Below are 20,845 nucleotides of genomic sequence, written 5' to 3'. Positions count from 1 at the left end.
TGAAACCTTCCTAGTCTTGAGACAAAGGTGGACTCTTGACCTAGCAAGCCTTTTGGCCATGGATGAAGGGAGCCTCCCTAGCCTCATTGCAGAGGTAGAGACCTCTGCAGGACTTTTGGTCAGGAGTTATTGGGGCTCTTTCTTTCTAAATTAGAGTCTATTTCTGTATGTGATCACTTTGAACTTGGGACATTGCACTTTGGCTTTGGAAATATTGGTACCCATCTCTTACAAACTCAAACTTTTAAAATCTACATTCTTCCATTTCTAGCTGGCTACAGAGGCAAGATTATATAATTGGAGCTGGTGCAGAGAAATGCATTTCGTTGTCAGACACTGAAGAGCATAAGATCAAAAGCCCATAGTCAAGTTAAATGTAAAGGTATTGTCACTTGGGTAATTTAAGTTAAGGATGAAGACAGTAGGAATAAAAATCGGCAACATTTACAGGGAAGAAAGGCTTACCCCCCGCTCTAAGCAAACAATTTACTCTCCGTGACCACTGGCACTGCACTGAAAGAGACTATTTAAAAATCAAGGAAAGTGCTGGCGGAGTGAAATGTTTAAAGGGAAACTCTCACTTGCTGTTCCTGGTGCCGGTGGGTTTTTGCTGATATTTACTGTTATTATGAGTATTTCATTGTCCCTCCTCTCCTGAGCTGTGTAAAGTCTATGGCACAAAAAGTTTTGATCACCAGAGGTGCACAGTGGCCATCAAAACCCCTCAAGCCTGTCACGGGCACTAATGTTCAGAAAATCAGAAGCAATGCTTGCGAAACGCGTTGATCGGTGACAGACACTGTGCATGTCACTGCTCCATGGTGCTTCTCATTAGTGCCGTGACAGGTGGACAGGGGAGTTTTGCCATTTTGCAATGTGCACGTTAGGCCTACGAGTAATGAGTAATGGGACGTGGGGCACGTTGCTGTCCATGGAAAATTGTACACCCGTGGGGTGACAAAGCACCCAAAAATATTAAAACAAATTAGCATTGTGGAAACGAACAAAAAGAATTTAGATTTTTGTGTGACTGTGAAATGACCGGTTTGCTTGCATCGATTTTAATGATTTTCAGTACTAGGGTATTTTTGGGCAATTTGTTGCCCACAGCGAGAGAAATTTCCCACGACAAAGCACCCAATGTACCATTGCTCTTATTATTTAGTTTAGGTCAGGAGCAGCAGGGCAAAGTGGGCACCCAAGGCAATCACCGCGGTACTTCTTGGCAACTTGCTCAACCCCTCTTCCTTTCCATTACTCACTAATGCCTTTCTCTGCTCATGGCTGCCAGTGTTACAGAAGGGATGGAAATAGGGGTAGGAAGGCATACACAAGAGGTTCGTCCCACGAACCCCCGCACCATTGTACCCTAGGCATGTTCCTCTTCTGCCTACCCCTAGTTCCAAACCTGATTATTTATATAGGTCCAACAAAAATAAGGAGTGGCTCCTTAATAAGTAACTTGGGATAGTTTTACACCAATAGTTCTGTAAGGAAATTCTTGAGTTAATACTTGAAACGCATGATATGTGAAATGTAGCTTCTTTTACCAATAACATGTCCTTGTGATAATTGTAGCTTCTTTAACAATAACAAGTCTTTGTGATAATTTGAAACAGTGCATTTGTACACAGCTAACTGTCCCCTGAATAAATGACATGAACGTGGGGCCAGATCAGCTGCAGAAAGATTGTAACATTTTACAGTATCTATAAAAGCCAGCTACTTTCTGTATTAGCTGGTCAACCTGCAGCTTACTTCTGTATTGCTTGTCCCCTCGCAGCGAGTATAAAACTTATCACATTCCTCTGAACCCTGAATGGTCATTGGCAGATTTTTCTAACAACTTGGTCCTTCGAGCCGGAAACCAACATCTGTCTTCTCAAACGGGAAACGTGACTGTGGTCACTGCAGAGGGTTAATCCTATTCTCTCTGCGGACTGAACCGAAAGACCTCCGACAGCTGTCGTAAAGAGAGGCCAGTCGCACTCGTTTGGGGGAACAGTGACGGTTTCCAAAGAACACAGCGACCAGGGTCACTGGAATCTGGTAACGTATATGTTTTCTTTTTGTTGTTGTTGTTACTAGTTGTCTACGTAGAGGTCCCATCACTAGACTGTTGATATTAAGGTGTTAAGTGGCGTAATCGCCCGCCTTTGATAAAGAGACAGGGAGTGATAGTGGGTCCAGTCACTTAGACTGTTGCTACGTAAAGGTCCCGTCACTAGACTGTTGATATTAAGGTGTTAAGTGGCGTAATCGCCCGCCTTTGATAAAGAGACAGGGAGTGATAGTGGGTCCGGTCACCTAGACTGTTGATATTAAGGTGTTAAGTGGCATAATCGCCCGCCTTTGATAAAGAAACAGAGTGACAAGCGGACAAGTCCATAGTCTGTGTGAGAAGACTACAGGAATAACTAACTCCGTGTGCACGTTAAAGATAAAGAGTACTCCGGGGACCGCTGAATTTGTGTTTGAAAGTGTGTGAAAGAGAGTGTTTGGGAGTCAAAGAGGGAATGGTCAACCCCTCAGACAGGCCGTAAAGGGCGATACAGTGACCGGTGAACGTTTTCGGCAAATGGACTACCTTGCTCCTCAGGTTTTACTTGGCCGAGCTCCAAGCTTGTGAGGCCATATCCGTGAGTACTGCTTCACCAGGCGTTTGACTCCACAAAATTGTTTGTAGGGGCGTGGCTTGGATGGCGGAGTGAACAGCAGCACAGAGTCAGAGCTCCCGCTTCCGTGGCCTACAATTAGCCTGATTATCGGAATTTCTTACCGAAATAATGAAGAAATCCCAAAAGGGTTCTTCGCAGGGGTTGCCACAGCGGCCCCCAATGACTCGAAAAGAAAAAGAAATTGACAAATTCTTCAACAAATCCTCCTCATCGCCAGCACGCGATAGCGACTCCAATATGGCCGACGGAGACCATGCGGGTGATTCCCCGAGAGGGTCACAACCTCCCTCCCCGCCAATGCTGTCTCCTCTACCTTCGACAGACATCTTGGCCCTAATTGCTGCCCTGCCGCAAAAGTCAGATTTGACCCGTCTGCTAGACGATATAAAGGAGGCTCAGAAAAGAGAAACCGCGGAGATCAAACAGGATCTGGCGGCCTTGTCTACGAGAATCAGCACGCTTGAGACTGCGCAAGAGGGCCTAGCGATATCGATGCAACGCAACGCAGCCCAAATCACTAAGCAGGCACGCCACCTCTTCATCCTTCGACGACTGCTTGAGGATGCCGAAAATCGCAACAGGCGCAATAATCTGAGGATAAGGGGGGTCTCAGAAGATGTACCCCAAACGGAGCTAAGACAACTACTCACCGATCTCTTCAACGAACTCCTGGAACAAGAGGCCGATACGAAGATCCCCATGGATAGAGTCCACAGGGTCGCAAGCGCCAGAGCCGGCAGGCCTCGAGACATATTATGCTGTCTCCACTACTTCACTACTAAGGAACAGATCTTGCGCAAAGCCAGAGAAGCCAAGACGGTGAAACTGGGAGAAGACACCATCGAACTCTACCAAGACCTGGCCCACTCTACGGTGTTCCAAAGGCGCCTACTCCGGGAAGCTACTTCTCTCCTGAAGTCCAGCAATATAAGCTATAAGTGGGGCTTTCCGTTCGCCCTTATTGCCAACAAAAATGGAAAAACCCATGCTCTCAAGGAACCCTCAGACGCACCGTTCTTTTTTGAAACCCTGGGCCTTCCATGCCTAGACCTACAAGAATGGAGCAGATTTGTGTACGCGGAAGACAACCTGCCCTTGGATCGAGCTAAACCCCGGGACACGTGAGTTTTTCGTACCCCAAGGTACTTTGTTATTACTTGCCGCATTCTGCCGTGATGTTATAAGATATACACCGGAGGTTATTTGTAATTTTCCCCTGAGAGGTGTCTTGCTGACGTTTCATGTCACTTTCCGCATAGTGGGACAAAGCCACACAAGTTGCGGGTTGTTGCGTCACACACCCCCACACATGGATCGCATGCTTCGGCTACACCCTTGCACTGTTCCTACACGGACTGTTTCTGCTTGGTTATACCCCATTTTGGATTTATTCTTCCCCTTTATGCTGTTCTATGGAGCTCTCAGACAGACTCTAGTTCCACGAAGTCTCTCCATTACTATTCTTGATTTACTGTACTTATATGTTGTTGTTCTCAGTTGTGTCCACTTCTAATTTGCACTACTTGGCGAACCCTTCCAGATGTTGATCCATTGCCTTTTTTCAGCTGGATACTTATGGTTCCTTCCCTCCCCCCCCCTTTTTTTTTTTTTTTTTACTCCTTCAACTTTCGCAAGGTCCTTTTCCGACAGCTAATGGCCTATTACGTTTCTATGTATTTCATTTATCTCATACTAGGTAAATTTTTTCTGGGATTGTGTCTCGATGTGCGCATGTGTCTATATTTGTATACATTTATCTTCCTTCCAGGTGCTTGTGAAAGTGTTGATGCCTATACTTACATGACCCATGGCCATAATCTGATGGGGGATTCCCCAACCTTTTAGTTTGTTAATTATTGCCTTCCGTACCGATGCCCTCCCCCCTTTTTTTTTTTTTTTGTTAGTGCCCCCACTGCAAATTAGGGAATGTCTTTCGAAGTGCACTTGTGTTTCTATTTGTACATTTGTATGCATATGCCTTTCTTTCAGGTACTGGAGGGAATATTGATACCTATTCCTACATGTTCCATGGCCATCACATACAGGGGGATCCCCCAACCTTATAATTTGTTACTTATTGTCTTCCAAACCGATCCTGGGGTTACACTTTATTTGACACAAGTATAGCTCGTGGGGGTATTACGGTATTCCTTACTGCCCCATATGGATAATACCAGCATGGGACTGTGGTCTGACGCTACCTCCCTCTTTACAGGGCTTTCCCCAGCACTAAATTTGGGATTTCCCTCACCATACTTTCTGGGCCTCACTTTATCCCCATTTTAATGTATGTCCCAGGTGCTGTTCTGGTTAATATTTGAAAAGCTGCTCCGGGTTATGATTTATCACATGTTTACTTTGCCCATTCTCAACTATATGTCTTTCTTTGAGCTTCTACTCGACATGTCCCCTCACGTCTCAGCTCACCCTCCTATACTCGGGAACGCCCCACAGGATTACCACTACTTTACTTAACTCAAGACGCCCCACCAGCCCTTCTCCTTACGCCTTGACTACCTTTGATTTCGCCAAGATATTCACTTTTTACAGCCCAGGGAGGCGGGGCTCTGCCGTTTAGTTAACTACACCGACCACCCTTACCCACCCTCTACACTTGCGCTACTATACTTATCTACTCAGGGAATGCTTTAGGCTTCCCTTGGGCAGAAGCGCTTTTCGATCTCTCCCCCTTTCTACCTCTAGTTTCAGAAAGGGAATTCCCTTGATACCCTTCCCCATCCTCCTCTCCTCTTCGCTCTTCCGTGCTTGATACTACTCTCTACATCCCCACCTCTGGTGCAGCGGGAACCACACTGCTCCACAACCCCATCCATTGCTACTAATTAGCATACATATTGTTTACACTATGTCCAAACACAAGTCTGATTCATTCCGGATCGTAAGCATTAATGTTAATGGACTTAACTCCCCCCAAAAACGGATCCTACTTTCCTCGGACCTGCAGAAGACTAAAGCTAGTATAGCTTTTATACAGGAAACACACTTCAAGGAAGGCTGCACCCCCAAGTGGAATAATAAACATTACCCAGATATATACCACAGCCGGCCTCAGCCCACGAAGGTTAAAGGAGTTGCAATAGTAGTTGCTCGAAATTTTGAGTTTCTACCCACGGACAGAAAAAGCGACACCCAAGGCCGCTATATTTTTGTAAAGGGCACGTTTCTCGGGCGACTGTACACCCTGGCCAATCTGTACCTCCTTAACGTAGACCAGGTGACTGAATTCACTCGCATAGTGGATCAACTCCTCTCCTTCTCCGAGGGCACCCTCATTCTCGGAGGGGACTTCAATCTCCCCATGGAACCCACGCTCGATTGCTCGGCTACACATACTGCGATTCCGCGGTCACACATATCTAAAACCAAAAAACTATTACACCAGTTACAAGTGGCAGATCCATGGCGAATTCTTTTCCCAACAGTAAAAGACTACACGTTTTACTCACACAGACACCATACCTATTCTAAAATAGACCATCTATTCCTTTCACATAATGCTTTACGGGATGTTCTCAATAGCCAAATATTGCCTAGGACCTGGTCTGACCATTCTATGATCACACTTACGTTACGGACTCCTTCCGATAGGCAGAAAAATAGCTCATGGCGACTCAATGACTCCTTGCTGAAAGATGAACAAGTAATTCAGGACATAACCTCCAAAATAACACTGTACTTCACAGAAAATAATTTGCCTGAAACCTCGCCAATCTCTTGCTGGGAAGCCCATAAGTGTGTAATACGAGGCTTTTTGATTCAAATAGGAGCCCGAAGAAAGAGAGAACGGGAAAAAACATACCATACTCTATTACAAAAAATTGTTTCTTTAGAAACAACACACAAACTCACCCTGCAAGAGAGCACCCTCTCTGATCTGACTGAGGCTAGAAAACAGTTGGCAAACCACCTAGAATACTATACTAATAAAGTGATTACTGTGACGAGACACCGCTTTTATGAACATGGCAATAAATGTGGTAAACTGCTGGCCAGAGTATTAAAAGCCTCACAATCCAAGAACTTTATTCCCTCGATACGAAACAAACAAGGTTACATTGAACATATTTCGGACAAAATTGCATCCATATTTCGTGATTTTTATATCTCACTCTACCAATTACCTGATCAGACCCTAGCTCATCCGCCTTCACTTTGAGAAAACATTGACCAATTCCTCACATCAGCGAATTTGAAGCCTATCTCCCCTGACTTGATGGAGCAACTGGAAGGGGCCATTACGTTGGAGGAACTGGAGATAGCCCTCCAAAGCACAGCCTCCGGCAAAAGCCCAGGACCCGACGGCTACACTATTTCGTATTATAAAACGTTTAAAGAGAAACTTTTACCGTTTATGTGCTCGGCATTTAATTGCATCACTTCGGGCAAAACCTTCGACAAATCGTCGCTCGCAGCACACATTACATTACTTCTGAAGCCGGGCAAAGATGCAATAGACCCAGGTAATTACCGCCCCATCTCGCTGATAAATACTGATATAAAATTGTTAGCCAAGATTTTATCTCATAGAATACAAATGTTTCTCCCAAATTTAATCCATCCGGAGCAGGTGGGTTTTGTCCCGGGCCGAGAAGGTAGGGATAATACGAATAAATTAGTCAACTTAATTTTTTGGGCTAAAAAACACAAAATTGAAACCATGTTGTTATCTACTGACGCCGAAAAGGCGTTTGATAGGGTCAGTTGGACATTCATGTTTGCCTGTCTTCGACGCCTGGGACTAGGTCCTAACATGCTAAAGTGGATTTCGTCACTGTATACTAACCCCTCGGCAAGGCTCAAAATCAACGGGGGTTTATCCGATTCTTTCGACATTCGTAACGGCACGAGACAGGGATGCCCCTTGTCTCCTACTTTGTTCATACTGGCTCTTGAGCCCCTGTTGAACCATGTTAGATTACATCCTCAGATAACGGGCATCCCTGTACGTAACACGCAACATAAAATAGCCGCGTACGCGGATGATTTACTATTTTTCCTCATTAATCCTGGGACTTCCATACCGGCGCTTAACCAGACGCTTCACACTTATGGTCTTCTCAGTAATTTTAAGATAAACTTTTCTAAATCCATGGCACTTAATGTTTCCGTCCCAGATGCCACTCTGCAAGTTCTATCTACCGGTTTCCCTTATAAATGGGCCACACGTACACTTACCTACTTAGGTCTCCTGATCTCCAAGGACGTTGCGAACTGGGCGGACCTCAATCTAAAACAGGTTATATCAAAGATAAAGAAGGACCTCAATGCGTGGAGGGATAAACCTATATCGTGGATGGGAAGGATGAATGTCGTAAAAATGAACATAATGCCCCGAATTCTATATATCTTCCAAACGCTCCCTTTACAACTAGGAGACACCCAGTTGCACCAACTTCAAAGCCTGATAAACAATTTTATATGGCAGGGTAAAAAAGCTAGAATTAGTTACAAAATGCTAACAAAACCTAAAAAGCAGGGCGGAGTAGCACTTCCCGATTGCAGGACTTATTATAATGCTGCTGTCTTACTACGAGTAATAGACTGGTCCCATTATGCTAATGTTAAACTCTGGATAGAAATAGAGCAACAGTCCACGTACTGTTATCTTTTGCATTTACCCTGGATAGATAACTTGTATAGAAGATTGAAGCACCCCGACCACCCTCTTCTTTCTAACACCTTAGCTGTCTGGGATAAATGCCGTACGAAATACTCTCTCACAACATACCCATCGCCCTTAATACCCCTAATTAACAACCCAGCCTTCCCCCCGGGATTGCTGCCTAACAGCTTTCAGGACTGGCTTATAGATGGAAACCTCCAACTTATCCACTTTATGGAAAATAAAACTCTCCTCCCCAAAGAAAAACTGCAAAGCTTGCCACACTTCAAGCAGAAAGATCACCTTAAAGTTGCACAGCTCTCACACTATTTTCACAGCTTAGGCGGTCCACAAACATTAGGTCGTGACCTTACCAAATTTGAATTGGCCTGCTCGACACCTGACCCTCCGCGTCATGTTATCTCTCACCTCTACAAACTATTACAATTACCTACTAACTGGGAATCAGACTCATTTATCCACAGATGGTCTAGAGATCTTAATCTCCAGTTGGAGGAGGTACAGATTGAAAATATTCTCTCCAAACTGCTCAAGAGCTCCGCATGTTGTCGCATACAAGAACTAAACTATAAGATAGTCACGAGATGGTATTATACTCCTTCTAAATTACAGCATATAAATAAGAACTCCAATGGCATTTGTTGGCGTTGTACAAGAGAAACAGGCACTTTATACCATATTTTTTGGAACTGTGACCTTCTGAGACCTTTCTGGACTGAGGTCTGCTCACTGGCTGGGCAAATCCTAGGGGGCACTGTGGCGGCAGATCCTTCGCAAATATTGCTCTTCCATAACACAGTACCCGCCGCGGTCTTTAACCTGGGTCTGGAGCCTCAACTGCTTAATGCCGCTAAACTGTTGATACCTCTACACTGGAAAACTACATATGTGCCTACTATTAAAGATTGGTTCAACAAAATTACGGAAATTTGCAGATTCGAGGAAATGTCATCCCATACCCCTGAGCAATTCACAAAATTCTCAACTACTTGGATACGATGGTTCCTATTTAAGGAAACTGATCTTTACAAAACTTACCTTTCATGAGTTGTGGACCCAATACCGTCCCGCTGCACCCTTTCTTCTTTCTCCCCCCCACCTTCCCCTTCTTTTCTACTTACTCTTTTGCTGTTATTACGTTTATGTATGTCTCCCTCTGTTTTGAAATATTATGATTTCTGGCTGTTACGCTGTGAAACACTGTTGACTACTACCTGTAAGTCTGTCATTTTGCGAACTTTAACCTTCAGCGCATTTGCAAGAGACATTGTGGATGTTTGCTTAACTGTTATGGACATATGCATTTGGTACTGTTAATGCGTTTACAGCTTTGTATCACTGCTAATTTACAATAAAGCTTTTTTGAAACTGAAAAAAAAAAAAAAAAAATTGTTTGTCAATTGTTTGTCATCTATACCTACTAACCATGGGAAATAAATGCTGTAAAAGTATCAATGATCTAACTGAGGATGCTCAGTTCATGCGTGATCAGAATCCAAATAATATCAGGTTCTTAAAAGGTAGAAAGAGGATTCTAATTTTAACCCTATATTAGACAAGGAACAGTATAGATTGCTTGTTGGAGAGGTACTGACGATAAAAAATGTACATCAAAAGTTACCTATAGGTCACGTTAATTGTTTTTTTGTTTTTTTCTTTCCTGGGAGGTTTGTTTTTGTAAGTAATTATTAGATGAAGTTTCTAAACCTGACTGTTTTGTCAGCCTGTCAGTTAGAGATTCTAATGCTAACGGCCTCCTGCTGCACAAATATGGCAGCCTCCTCATACAGGAGCATTGGGCATCAGACAGGTAATGTAAAAGCATTGTGCAAATACGTTATTGTGAAGTTATAAGTTTCTTTCCAATGCAATATTATGAGGAATGTAATAGGAGGGAAAATAAAGAAAGGAATGCCAAGAAAGGCAAGGTACAAGATCAACTATATGTCAGGTAATAAGATAATGAAGGGATTGTGGATTGATATTATTGTAAACTGAAGGAAGTCTTTGACACATATAGTGGTGTGCCTATACCAGATCAGGGCATGGTTAATGATAGTCCTTATGAGCTACAACTAAAAAATGCATTCCTATGAGGATGTCTTAGCAGTTTTGTGAGTCAACATATGGTAGACCACCGGGTAGCCAGTTTGCAAGCAGTCCTTGAGTATGCCAGACATGCTGAAAGACATCTCCAAAAAACAAAACAAAAAAACCGAGGGTTAAACTATGTGTTTTAGTAGAGGAAGATGTGTATGTGGTAAAGCAGGATAGAGGACGAGATAGGCAGAGAGAAGGGGGGGTTCAGACCCCATTGAGATGACAAGCGAGAAAGGGAAATACTGTAAGTAAAAGACGTAGGAGAAATTAGGTTTTTTCATTGTGAGAAACCGGGGCATTTTCCTAGAGAATGCCGAGCAGAATTGAGCAATGGGGATGACAGGAGCCCCCTTGGGGAGGCATGACTATCTGAGAGTATACATTCCCCTATAAATAACTGAGGATAATGCTTAATATAAAAGACATAGAATGTAGTCTCTTATGTAAGTCGAAACCCCAACTCACACTTGAAGTTGGGGGAAAATCCATTACCTTCCTATGTGACACTGGGGCATGTAGATTCCTTATACACCCCCCTGATGTGCCAACTATCCAAAGAACTGAGGAATTTACTTTTCTAAGAATAGCAGGGGGACAATTAGATAAAGTATACTTGTCCCCACTATTAGCCGTAACTGACCCTGACATTCAACAGACTATTCTTAATCAGTTCATTCTCTCTTCCCATTGTCCATTCAACTTACTGGGAAGGGACATGTTGGTGAGATCAGGAAAGTGCCTTATAACCACCCGGATGGTTAATTGCCTTTGGCGACCATCCGCTTAATAGAATAGCAGCCAACCCGAATCAAATACCAATCAAACCTCTTACACAATCACAAAAGATGAGGAAGCTAGAAAGCTAGAGGGAGAGATAAAGCTGCTAGCAAAGGAGTTAAGTCAGAAAATAGTGAACAGTGAGAAACAACACCAAAAGGAAAAACACCTTAGAGACAATTTATCTTTCAGTGCTGAAAATAGCAGCTCTGATACTGAGGAAAAAGCAGTTCCCAGCCCCCCAGCCAAGTTCTACCCCGCCTGTAAATACAAACTAGAGAAGAGGGGTAGAAGCGGGGGCTGCTGCTTCAACACGTCACATTACACACACAAAGTACATTCCATGGGCAGCATCAGATCTTAGAAGGATTTTTCAAGAGGTTCCACATCCCCGCACCAATCCACACAAATTTGTACAGGAACTCATGTTTGTCCAACCCTAATTGGACTGATGTTAGTTGTACTCAAACATGTGTGTGGTCCAGGGGCTTACCAACATTTGTTGGTCAAAATGAATTGGGACACTAATCCTGCTGACCCAGCCCAAGTAGGGTTCCGCTTACGTGCTCTGGAAGGTACCAAAGGCACCATTTTTCCAGAAGTTTATTGGGAAACAGTTTTCAAATTTAACCATGATGCTCAAGAGTCTGTTGTCCAGTATGCAACCAGATTTAAAGAGAGGGTCAATGCCTGTGGTGGACCTGCTGTCCTAACAGATGAGGAAAACCTGATGGGAGTTGTTGCATGGTTTAGGACCTACAAGCAGTAAATCAGGCCGTTTTCCAAGATCTCATTAGGAAATGCCAAAGCTGATGCGGCTGCTAAAGCACATTCACATTCAAGCTTTAACTGCATCACCAGACACAAACTTTTAAGATCAAGGGTTACTCAAAGACGTGCAAAATAATGTCAGTGAAGCAGAATGCCACAAATAGGTTTCTAAAGGGGCCCAACTTAAACAGGGCATATATTATTGCCCCAAAAGGAAAACCAATCCTTCCTACTACACTCTTTCACTATGCTGCCATTTTGAGTCATGGGCAAAGCCATGTCTCAACAGGAGGGATGGTAAATAACATACTCATTTTAGATTTTAGATCTGCATGGATTTTATCAAACTCAATAGATGGGAGAACAAGAAATGTTGCCTTGTAATTATAGATGCCTTTTTCAGATCATCGAGGAAGAGGCAGACCAAAGTTTGGCGGAACATGTGCAGAATATTAAATAAACAAGAGCTTACTCCAAATTCTCTTCCAGATACCGGAGAGCCCATCCCCATAGAACTTGTGAAGCCTGGAGGCTACATGTGGGTAAAGGTAATAAAAATGAAGAATTGGTCGACTCCATTGTGGGAAGGGCCTTATCAGGTGAAATCGCAGAAAGAGTGTCCTGGGTACACTCCAGTCATTGTAAACTAGTAAAAGAACTAGGGAGCTAGGGAACCCAAATAGTCCTTTAGATACAGTCTGACTACAAAGGGGGTTCTCTCCACTAGGGAGGGGGTCGTCTCAACGTCAGTGAAGAACCATGGGACTATTTGGGAGCAGCAGCAGAAGTAGGGAAAGAGTAGAACAATATGATACCTGGACACCATTCTCAAGGTGGGGTTGTGCAGGCATGTTAGAACTAATAATGTTTTTCATCTTATTCCCTTGGCTTTTCTTCCCCTTATAACATAATGCCACCAACCACAATAATACACCTGTTGGGGAGCATCCCTCATTCCCAAGAAATAGGACTCCCCAGAGTGTAGGTACAACAGGCAGACAGGATTGGGGACTACCTCCCAAGGATTATTCATATCCACCGTGGAGCAAACCTCTAGACATTACCACTATCGAAAGAACCACTACCACAGTTGAATTTGATGCCAGTGAATTCAGAATGATTCCTTAGAGACTGCTAAGTCCTTTGCCTGGGAAAATAAGTATATGTGCATCATTGTACCCCCCAACCCCGGACTAAAGCCCTGCCCAGATTGGTCCACAGTCTGGTGGAGTACAGATCCACAAGGGTGGGAGATAGCACCATGGGTAGGAGACTTAAAGAAATTCATGCAGCAGCAGATTTCCATAATAAAGAAAGCCCCATCTGCTTACTGCACGATCAAGTCATGTAACCCACTGCTCCAAACCATTAAAAATCCACATCCCAGAGACCAAAAACTTTTTGGTCTCGGGATTACCATCACAGGAACAGACCCCATGGGATTAATTAATGTAACCATAGATAGGGCAAAGGCCATAAAGAGAGATTCCACAACCCCATTCCTCAAAGAAAAGATCTCTATCTCTGGTTTTCTGAGCCCATGCTCTGAAGGGAGGGTGACTTACTTACTTACCCAATCTCACCCTTGAAAAAGCTTTTGGAATAGAGACAGGTGTCCCCGAGGGGAACAAATGGTTACAATATGTCCCAAACATGTCCCCCCGCTCAGGGAAAGATAACTGATTCGCTTGCGCAAAAGCACGGCCAGCCATTGGTACGGTGCCATTCCTGCTAAACCCTGATAATGACTTAGAAGGGTTGTAGTGTGTGCTTAAGTTATATACTCAAAAGCAACCCGCAAACGGTACCACCCTGTCCTTTCTCTGCCCTGCTAGATTTGCCACTTTCCATTACAGTATATGCAGGTAACCACACCTGTTTCCATAGTCAAGGGTGTGGTCAGAAATTACTGGCACTGCCAGCCTCCTTTTGTGCCCGAAATAAAGTTCTGACACAGAATGACACCACATTTAAAAACAATGGTTCCAGGACCACCGTAGTGTGTGGGCAAGATATATGGTGGTTATGTGGAGACACAAAATTGCGCCCCTTACTTCCAAGTCTCTGGAGTGGGAGCTGCTGTTTAGTACAACTGATATTGCCTTTCTATGCTTTTCCCATAACCTCTATTCCGCAGGTACCAAGATTGGAAATGATTCACCGCTCCAAATGAGAAGTCCGACTTAAAGGGTCTTTCAACAATCATGTATACATTGATGATATAGGAGTACCCTGAGGAGTCCCAGATGAATATAAGGCCAGAAATCAAATCACCGCTGGTTTTGAATCCTTCCTCGCCTGGTGGGCAACTATAAACAAGAACGTCGATTGGATCAACTACATCTACTACAACCAACACAGATTTGTCAACTTTACCCATGATGGATTCAAAGGTTTAGCAAGTCAACTGGAAGCCACCTCGGTTGCCTGGCAAGATCGTTTAGCCTTGGACATGCTTCTTGCCGAGAGAGGTGGCATGTGCAAAATCTTCGGTGATATGTGTTGCACCTTCATCCCAAATAACACAGCTCCTGATGGGAGTATCACTAAGGCCTTGGAAGGACTGGCTATGTTATCTAATGAACTGGCGGAAAACTCTGGGATATCCAACAATTTCACCGACTTTCTTAAGACTTGGTTCAGGAAATGGAGTGGACTTGTATCCAGCGTGATAATTTCAACTGCTATACTTGCAGCTATTTTGGTAACCTGTGGGTGCTGTTGCATCCCTTGTATTCGTGGCTTATTGCAACATCTTATCGATACTACTTTTACTAAAACCATGTATACTGCAGCTTCACTCTGCTCTTATGACTATGTGGATAATTATAACACAGATATATGACACGAAGGATGAAAAGCTATGCTAGTCCTGATCACTGATGTTTTTCTGTCACACATAATGCATTTACAAGTATAAAAAGGGTGGAAATGTAAGGAAATTCTTGAGTTAATACTTGAAACGCATGATATGTGAAATGTAGCTTCTTTTACCAATAACATGTCCTTGTGATAATTGTAGCTTCTTTAACAATAACAAGTCTTTGTGATAATTTGAAACAGTGCATTTGTACACAGCTAACTGTCCCCTGAATAAATGACATGAATGTGGGGCCAGATCAGCTGCAGAAAGATTGTAACATTTTACAGTATCTATAAAAGCCAGCTACTTTCTGTATTAGCTGGTCAACCTGCAGCTTACTTCTGTATTGCTTGTCCCCTCGCAGCGAGTATAAAACTTATCACATTCCTCTGAACCCTGAATGGTCATTGGCAGATTTTTCTAACAAGTTCCCAATTACACTTTACAAATACATTAGAGGACATTATAGACAAATAGCAGGGGACCTTTCTACCCATAAAGAGGCCACCCCTTCAGACTAAATTAGGGGGTTCTTTACAGTGAGGTCAGTGAGGTTGTGGAATTCACTGCTAGGTGATGTTGTGATGGCTGATTCTGTTAATGCCTTCAAGAGTGACTTGGATGATTTCTTGGATAGATATAATATCAAAGGCTATTATGATACTAAATTCTATAGTAAGTATAGATATGGGTATATATCATTTATGTGAAAGTAGGGAGGGGTGTGTGTATGGATATTGGTTTTTCATTTGGAGGGGTTGAACTTGATGGACTTTTTTTAACCCGATTTAACTATGTAACTATGTAACCTGTGGGGCTGGCTGCACTCTGAGGTTTGAAGCAGCAGCAAGGGGGACTTAGCCTGAAGGCCAGATAGGGTAAGATTTGGGTCTAGATACATAATTTTTAAGGTTATTTAGGGTAAGATTTGGGGTGAAAACTTGTTTCCATTTTTATAAATTCAGACTGGTATATTAATATTTTCTCATATGTGTAACCTTGTTATGAGCCAATAGGGGGCCTGAACTGAAGGAGTCTAAAAAGCATTGGTTAAGGTCCACTTAAATGGAGCTTCGTGCCATCTTGCTAATGCCTAAAATCAGTCTAGGTCAATGGCATAACTACTGAGGAAGCATGAGGGAGAGCAGGGGACACAGTAGGGTCTGCTTCCTACTCACACGTGATTTTTGTGGGGGTTCACCTGGTCCCCCAGGTTATGCCCCATGTCTAGATATAGTCACTCCTTAACACGATTTATGATGCACAAAAAGAATTCTCTGGTGAGAAACTTGCCTACCAGTGCTTAATTCCTGTGTTCTCTAATATAGGGAAACTGATGTGGAAAACTTGGTAAGAAGCATCAGAAGAGCAGAAAATGTCCTGTTTAGGTGCTTCACTGAGGTGTTTAATGCCCCAGGGATGGAAACATAAACACAGAACATTGATTTGACTGTGCACAGAACCAGCAGGAGTCTCAGCTGGGAGACCCTCAGGCATTAAAGGGGCAATATTCAAGGGAACAATGAATATGGTTTTTCCCGAACATACTTCTACCTAGTTTAATTCATGTCTATGCTATTTGTTATTTATTGCTCCAATTAGCACAGAACAGTAAGAATACAAGTACTTTCAATTCCTGATTTCCTTGGTCATTCAGAGCAATTGTATTGAATTCAGAAACAGTTAGGCTCTTTGGGAAAAGGCACTCCTCCTTTTCTGTAAACCTGAGACACAGACAACTGGAGGAATAGAGGGGCTCCTTTAAAGAGCTTTTTATTTTTAATATATTTAATGAAAAGGGGTCATCAAAAGTCCAAGTGCAGTGAGGAAAGTTGCCATATTTTAAAAATGCTGGAGATTAGTATCATGATATTTCACTGGAGCATTAATTTAGGTTACTTAGGTTCAATTTTATGACAGTGGGAGACAGACCTGCTGTTGTGGGTAACTGCACCTGATCCACCCAAACCTGCTCTGTCGATGAGAACAATTTTGGATACTTGTAGAAAATTCAAAGGGAAAGGGTAAACACTCCCATTGAGTTGAATATTTCTTTCTCAAATTGGATTTTCTTGTAGGATGAGCAATGCGTGGGTCCTGCTCTAGATACACTCAAGCATGAAAAAAACATTTGCTTAAAGGAATTGTTTAGTGTAAAAATAAAAACTGGGTAAATAGACAGGCTGTGCAAAATAAAAAATGTTTCTAATATAGTTAGTTAGCCAAAAATGTAATATATAAAGGCTGGAGTGATTTGATGTATAACAAGTCAGTCTGAACACTACTTCCTGCTTTTCAGCTCTCTTGGTTTACACTGACTGGTTACCCTGGTGACTTAGCAGTAACCAATCAGAGACTTGAGGGGGGGCACATGGGTCATATCTGTTGCTTTTGAATCTGAGCTGAATGCTGAGGATCAATTACAAACTCACTGAACAGAAATGTACCATGTGGCCCCCCTTCAAGTCGCTGACTAACTCAGAGTTGTAGAGCTGAAAAGCAGGAAGTTGGATTCTGGCTGTTTTATTAGACATCCAGTCACTCCAGCCTTTATAGATTACATTTTTGGCTAACTAACTATATTAGAAACATTTTTTATTTTGCACAGCCTAATTATTTATACAGTTTTTATTTTCACACTGAACTATTCCTTTAAATGCGATTCTTTCTTATACATGATCTGCTTGGCACTTAAGCCATTTGTACAGAGCAGACAATCTGTGCCCCCATGTCAAGCGCATTTATTTGACTTCTGCGCGTGACCCGGGGTCCCTCCAGTCATGGATTATTACCTTGGGGGAAAGCCACTTAAATTTACAGATTAAAGGGGACACTGTTTGTCTTGATGATACAATTCGCTGTCAGCAAAGCTCACATTCAATTCCCCTCTGCATTTAAAGAGACAATATATATTTATTAGGATGACATTTCCCCCCTAAACTGTACAGCAAATTGTCAGTAACTCTTCAGTAAATGCCATAATGATTCTCTTGGCTGAGTCATTCCAGATACAATACTGTACAGCTCCAATGACTAATGGACAAAAGTACATGGCTGTGTTGTGCTGAGGTCTAGGGAGAATGCTTCAACATGGCAGCTCCTACTTATGTGCAACAAATGCAAATAAGCAGAGTAGGAACATCTCCTAAACTCAGTGTTGTTAATCTTCACTAAAATGTATAAGGAGAAAATTAAAAACTTGCTACTATGTTTACAATTCCCCTTAAATGTAAAAGTATGCCCCCCTCTTCGTACAGGTCCCCCCTTCCCACACCACAGCTGCTCACATAAGAATCTTCCCCCCCCCCTCAAAGTGGGGCAGGAGGCTGCCAATCTAGTCCTGGGTTTCAATGGATATGCTCCTGGCATAAGCATCAGAACCAAGGGGGACCATGGCACCCCAAGAATTTCCCACCCGGTTCTGATTTTTAATGAGGCCTGGTGTAATGCAACAAAAGTTTTAGGTGGTGTGCAGCACACAATACCCACCCCTCAAATGGACCTGTTCTGTAGACAGTGGTCCCCATAGCGGATCCTGTCCATTGGTTGTGATGTGTCCAGACATGGTGGCTGCCAACCAGGCTGAGCTGCTCCCAAGGAACAGGGAAAGAGGGAATTGGGACCCACCCCTGCATGGAGCCACCATTTAAAAATGGGTCTTGCGTGTCCTTTAATTAGCAAGCCTATTTCATTTGTTTCCAAGTACTACTTTAACAATAGCCTCTAATGCAGGATTCAACAGATATTCAACAGAAATATTCCCATAATGGACTTGGTATGTTACACATTTTAAAGGGACAGTGGTATCCTAAAAAAATTGCAGTTGGTTTTTATTTTTATGTTTTAATTGATTAACAGTTCTGAGGCTGTGTTGTTCGTAACCTAAACTATTACCTGGTTGCTAGGGTCCCACTTACTCTACAAACCAGAAAATGGTTTCAGCAGCAGACTGGGTGATATAAGGGAAAAGTCTGAATAGAATGATAAAAGATAATAATAACAATACAAATCTCACCACAGGGTTATTCAGCATTCCAATTACTGGGGTCACTTAGGCAGAATACATAAAACAAAAAGGTCACCCCAAAAATTAAATCTAGTTGCAAATTGTTTCTAAAATGTCCAAAAAAAAAAACACTTTAAAGGGAAACTCTACCTAAAAACATGTAACAGGAACGTGTAATTTTAAGAACCTCTATGATAAGCAATAATTAAATTTTTAAGGGATTTGTATCTGCAATTGAAAGCAGAACCTGCCTGTGTGCACTCTTTCGATTGCTGGTCCTGCCTATGAAAACACTGTAACAATGTTTACACCTGGAGGAGAACGGACTTCTTCTGCACTGTTTCCAGAGTCAGACCCAGAGAAGAGAAAGGGATAAACAAACACCACTTTCAGTTTCAATAATATTTGCAAATAACAATTGAAAATGTTTCATTTTAAAGGTACAGTTGCTTGGAGTGACTTCATTAGACATAAGACAGTTCTACTACTGTACTGTCATTGGTATTGTATTTAATCATCTCCTGCCCCATAGAGTTTATAATCTAATTGACTCACAGCAAACCCATTTGAGTGAATCACATCAGGTCAACCAATATGAAACCCCACACAAACACATACAAACTCTGGTTGCAACTGTAGGTTCTTTCATTTGCCTTTAATTTGCCTGGTTAGACCATTCCATTCATTTTGTTGCAACATAGCAGGAAAGGGAAGATGTATCCTGAAAGCTATTGATCAGGGCTGAACACAAGCTGATCAACTTGTTAATCAGTTAAATTGCTTGAGTGTAATGATTACACACAAATATTTATCACTGGCAAATCATTAGCTTGGTGCTGGCATATAGTACAGTAAATATCTTAAAACCACAGGGACAAAGCTTAGTACTCCCAGGCTGACCAAATGACCCATGCTGATATCGGTACTGGAACATGGCACCAATAGGGGCAGGTTAAGCAGTATGGCAAGCTCATGAATGAGCCCTTTATAATACTGCTTCATAGATATTAATCATATCCCCCTATCATAACAATAAGCGAATGGTATAACTGGTATTGCATTTGATATTCTAATTTACAATATAAATTGAGATGATATCTGCCATTACCATATATACATACAGGGAAATAAAATCCAGTGTCTTACCATGCAATATGCATCCAGCGTTCTTCCTCGGAATGCCTTCTCCCTCTGTATCTCCCCTTGCTGCACGCCTGCATCTTCCTCAATGTGGAGTAAGTGCTATTTAAATAGTGTTCTGTTCCAAGGAGCCCAGTGCAGTGGCCAATCACAGAATGTCACACTTGATCTAATAAAGGGGGGGGAGCGACCAGACAGACCATCAGTGGATTCTACATTGCTACAAACCCCAGGCCCCCCTACCAGCAAAACAGGCTGTGGCTGTGAAAAGACAACATAATGAAGTGGGGAATGAGCAGAATATATGCTTTTGTGTATCCGGCACAGATATTCCATCTGCCAGGCAGTGTATTCAGTGCTAATCATGGGCAGAAGCAATGGGGCTGATAAGAGGTGTCTTAATAAAAAATATAAATGAAGCATCAGTCAGTATGGCACAATGCATGGGATATGAGCAAAGAAAATAAATCAGGCTTCCCTTTATGAAGTTCCTGTTCAAGACCCTGGGACTTTTTCTTCCAGGAAAAAGAAGGAAGGGGGTTAATCACTAGGAGTGGTGATTTGTTAGGCACCCCCCATTGATTAAAATTACCGAGTTGAAAACTGAACAGGGGTACTAGTATGGCATTGGCTGACCCAGAACCCAGTAGTCTGGAGGATTTGGGCAGAGTAAGTCTTTTTTAGTTGGTGGCGATGTTAGCACACCCTATCCTCTAGGCGCCTATCGTCATTTATTTATATACTCGCACCTGCTAGGGTTGCCAGCTGCCAGTTTTGGAAAGCCTGGCTTTTTGGAAGGACTGTCTGGGTTAAAACTACTTGCCCAGTTTTCCAAATTAGATTGATGTGGTGAATGGCCACTATCT

The 20,845-nt window shown here is 42.7% G+C and overlaps 1 protein-coding gene across 1 annotated transcript in view; it reads right to left on the bottom strand.

The window, feature by feature from the left end:
• LOC108710801 (carbohydrate sulfotransferase 1) overlaps positions 1–20,210 on the bottom strand; it is a 92,876-nt gene extending 72,666 nt beyond the window's left edge. The window contains exon 1 of the mRNA XM_018251962.2: positions 19,986–20,210. The gene's annotated coding sequence lies outside the window, so the exon portion shown is untranslated. The remainder of the gene's footprint in view (positions 1–19,985) is intronic.
• Between the last annotated feature and the right edge of the window lie 635 nt (positions 20,211–20,845).

The sequence above is a fragment of the Xenopus laevis genome, chromosome 3L (assembly GCF_017654675.1).
Source record: "Xenopus laevis strain J_2021 chromosome 3L, Xenopus_laevis_v10.1, whole genome shotgun sequence".
Lineage (NCBI taxonomy): Eukaryota > Metazoa > Chordata > Amphibia > Anura > Pipidae > Xenopus > Xenopus laevis.
The sequence above is the reverse complement of the archived record's forward strand: the minus strand, read 5'-3'. Positions and strand labels throughout refer to the sequence as shown.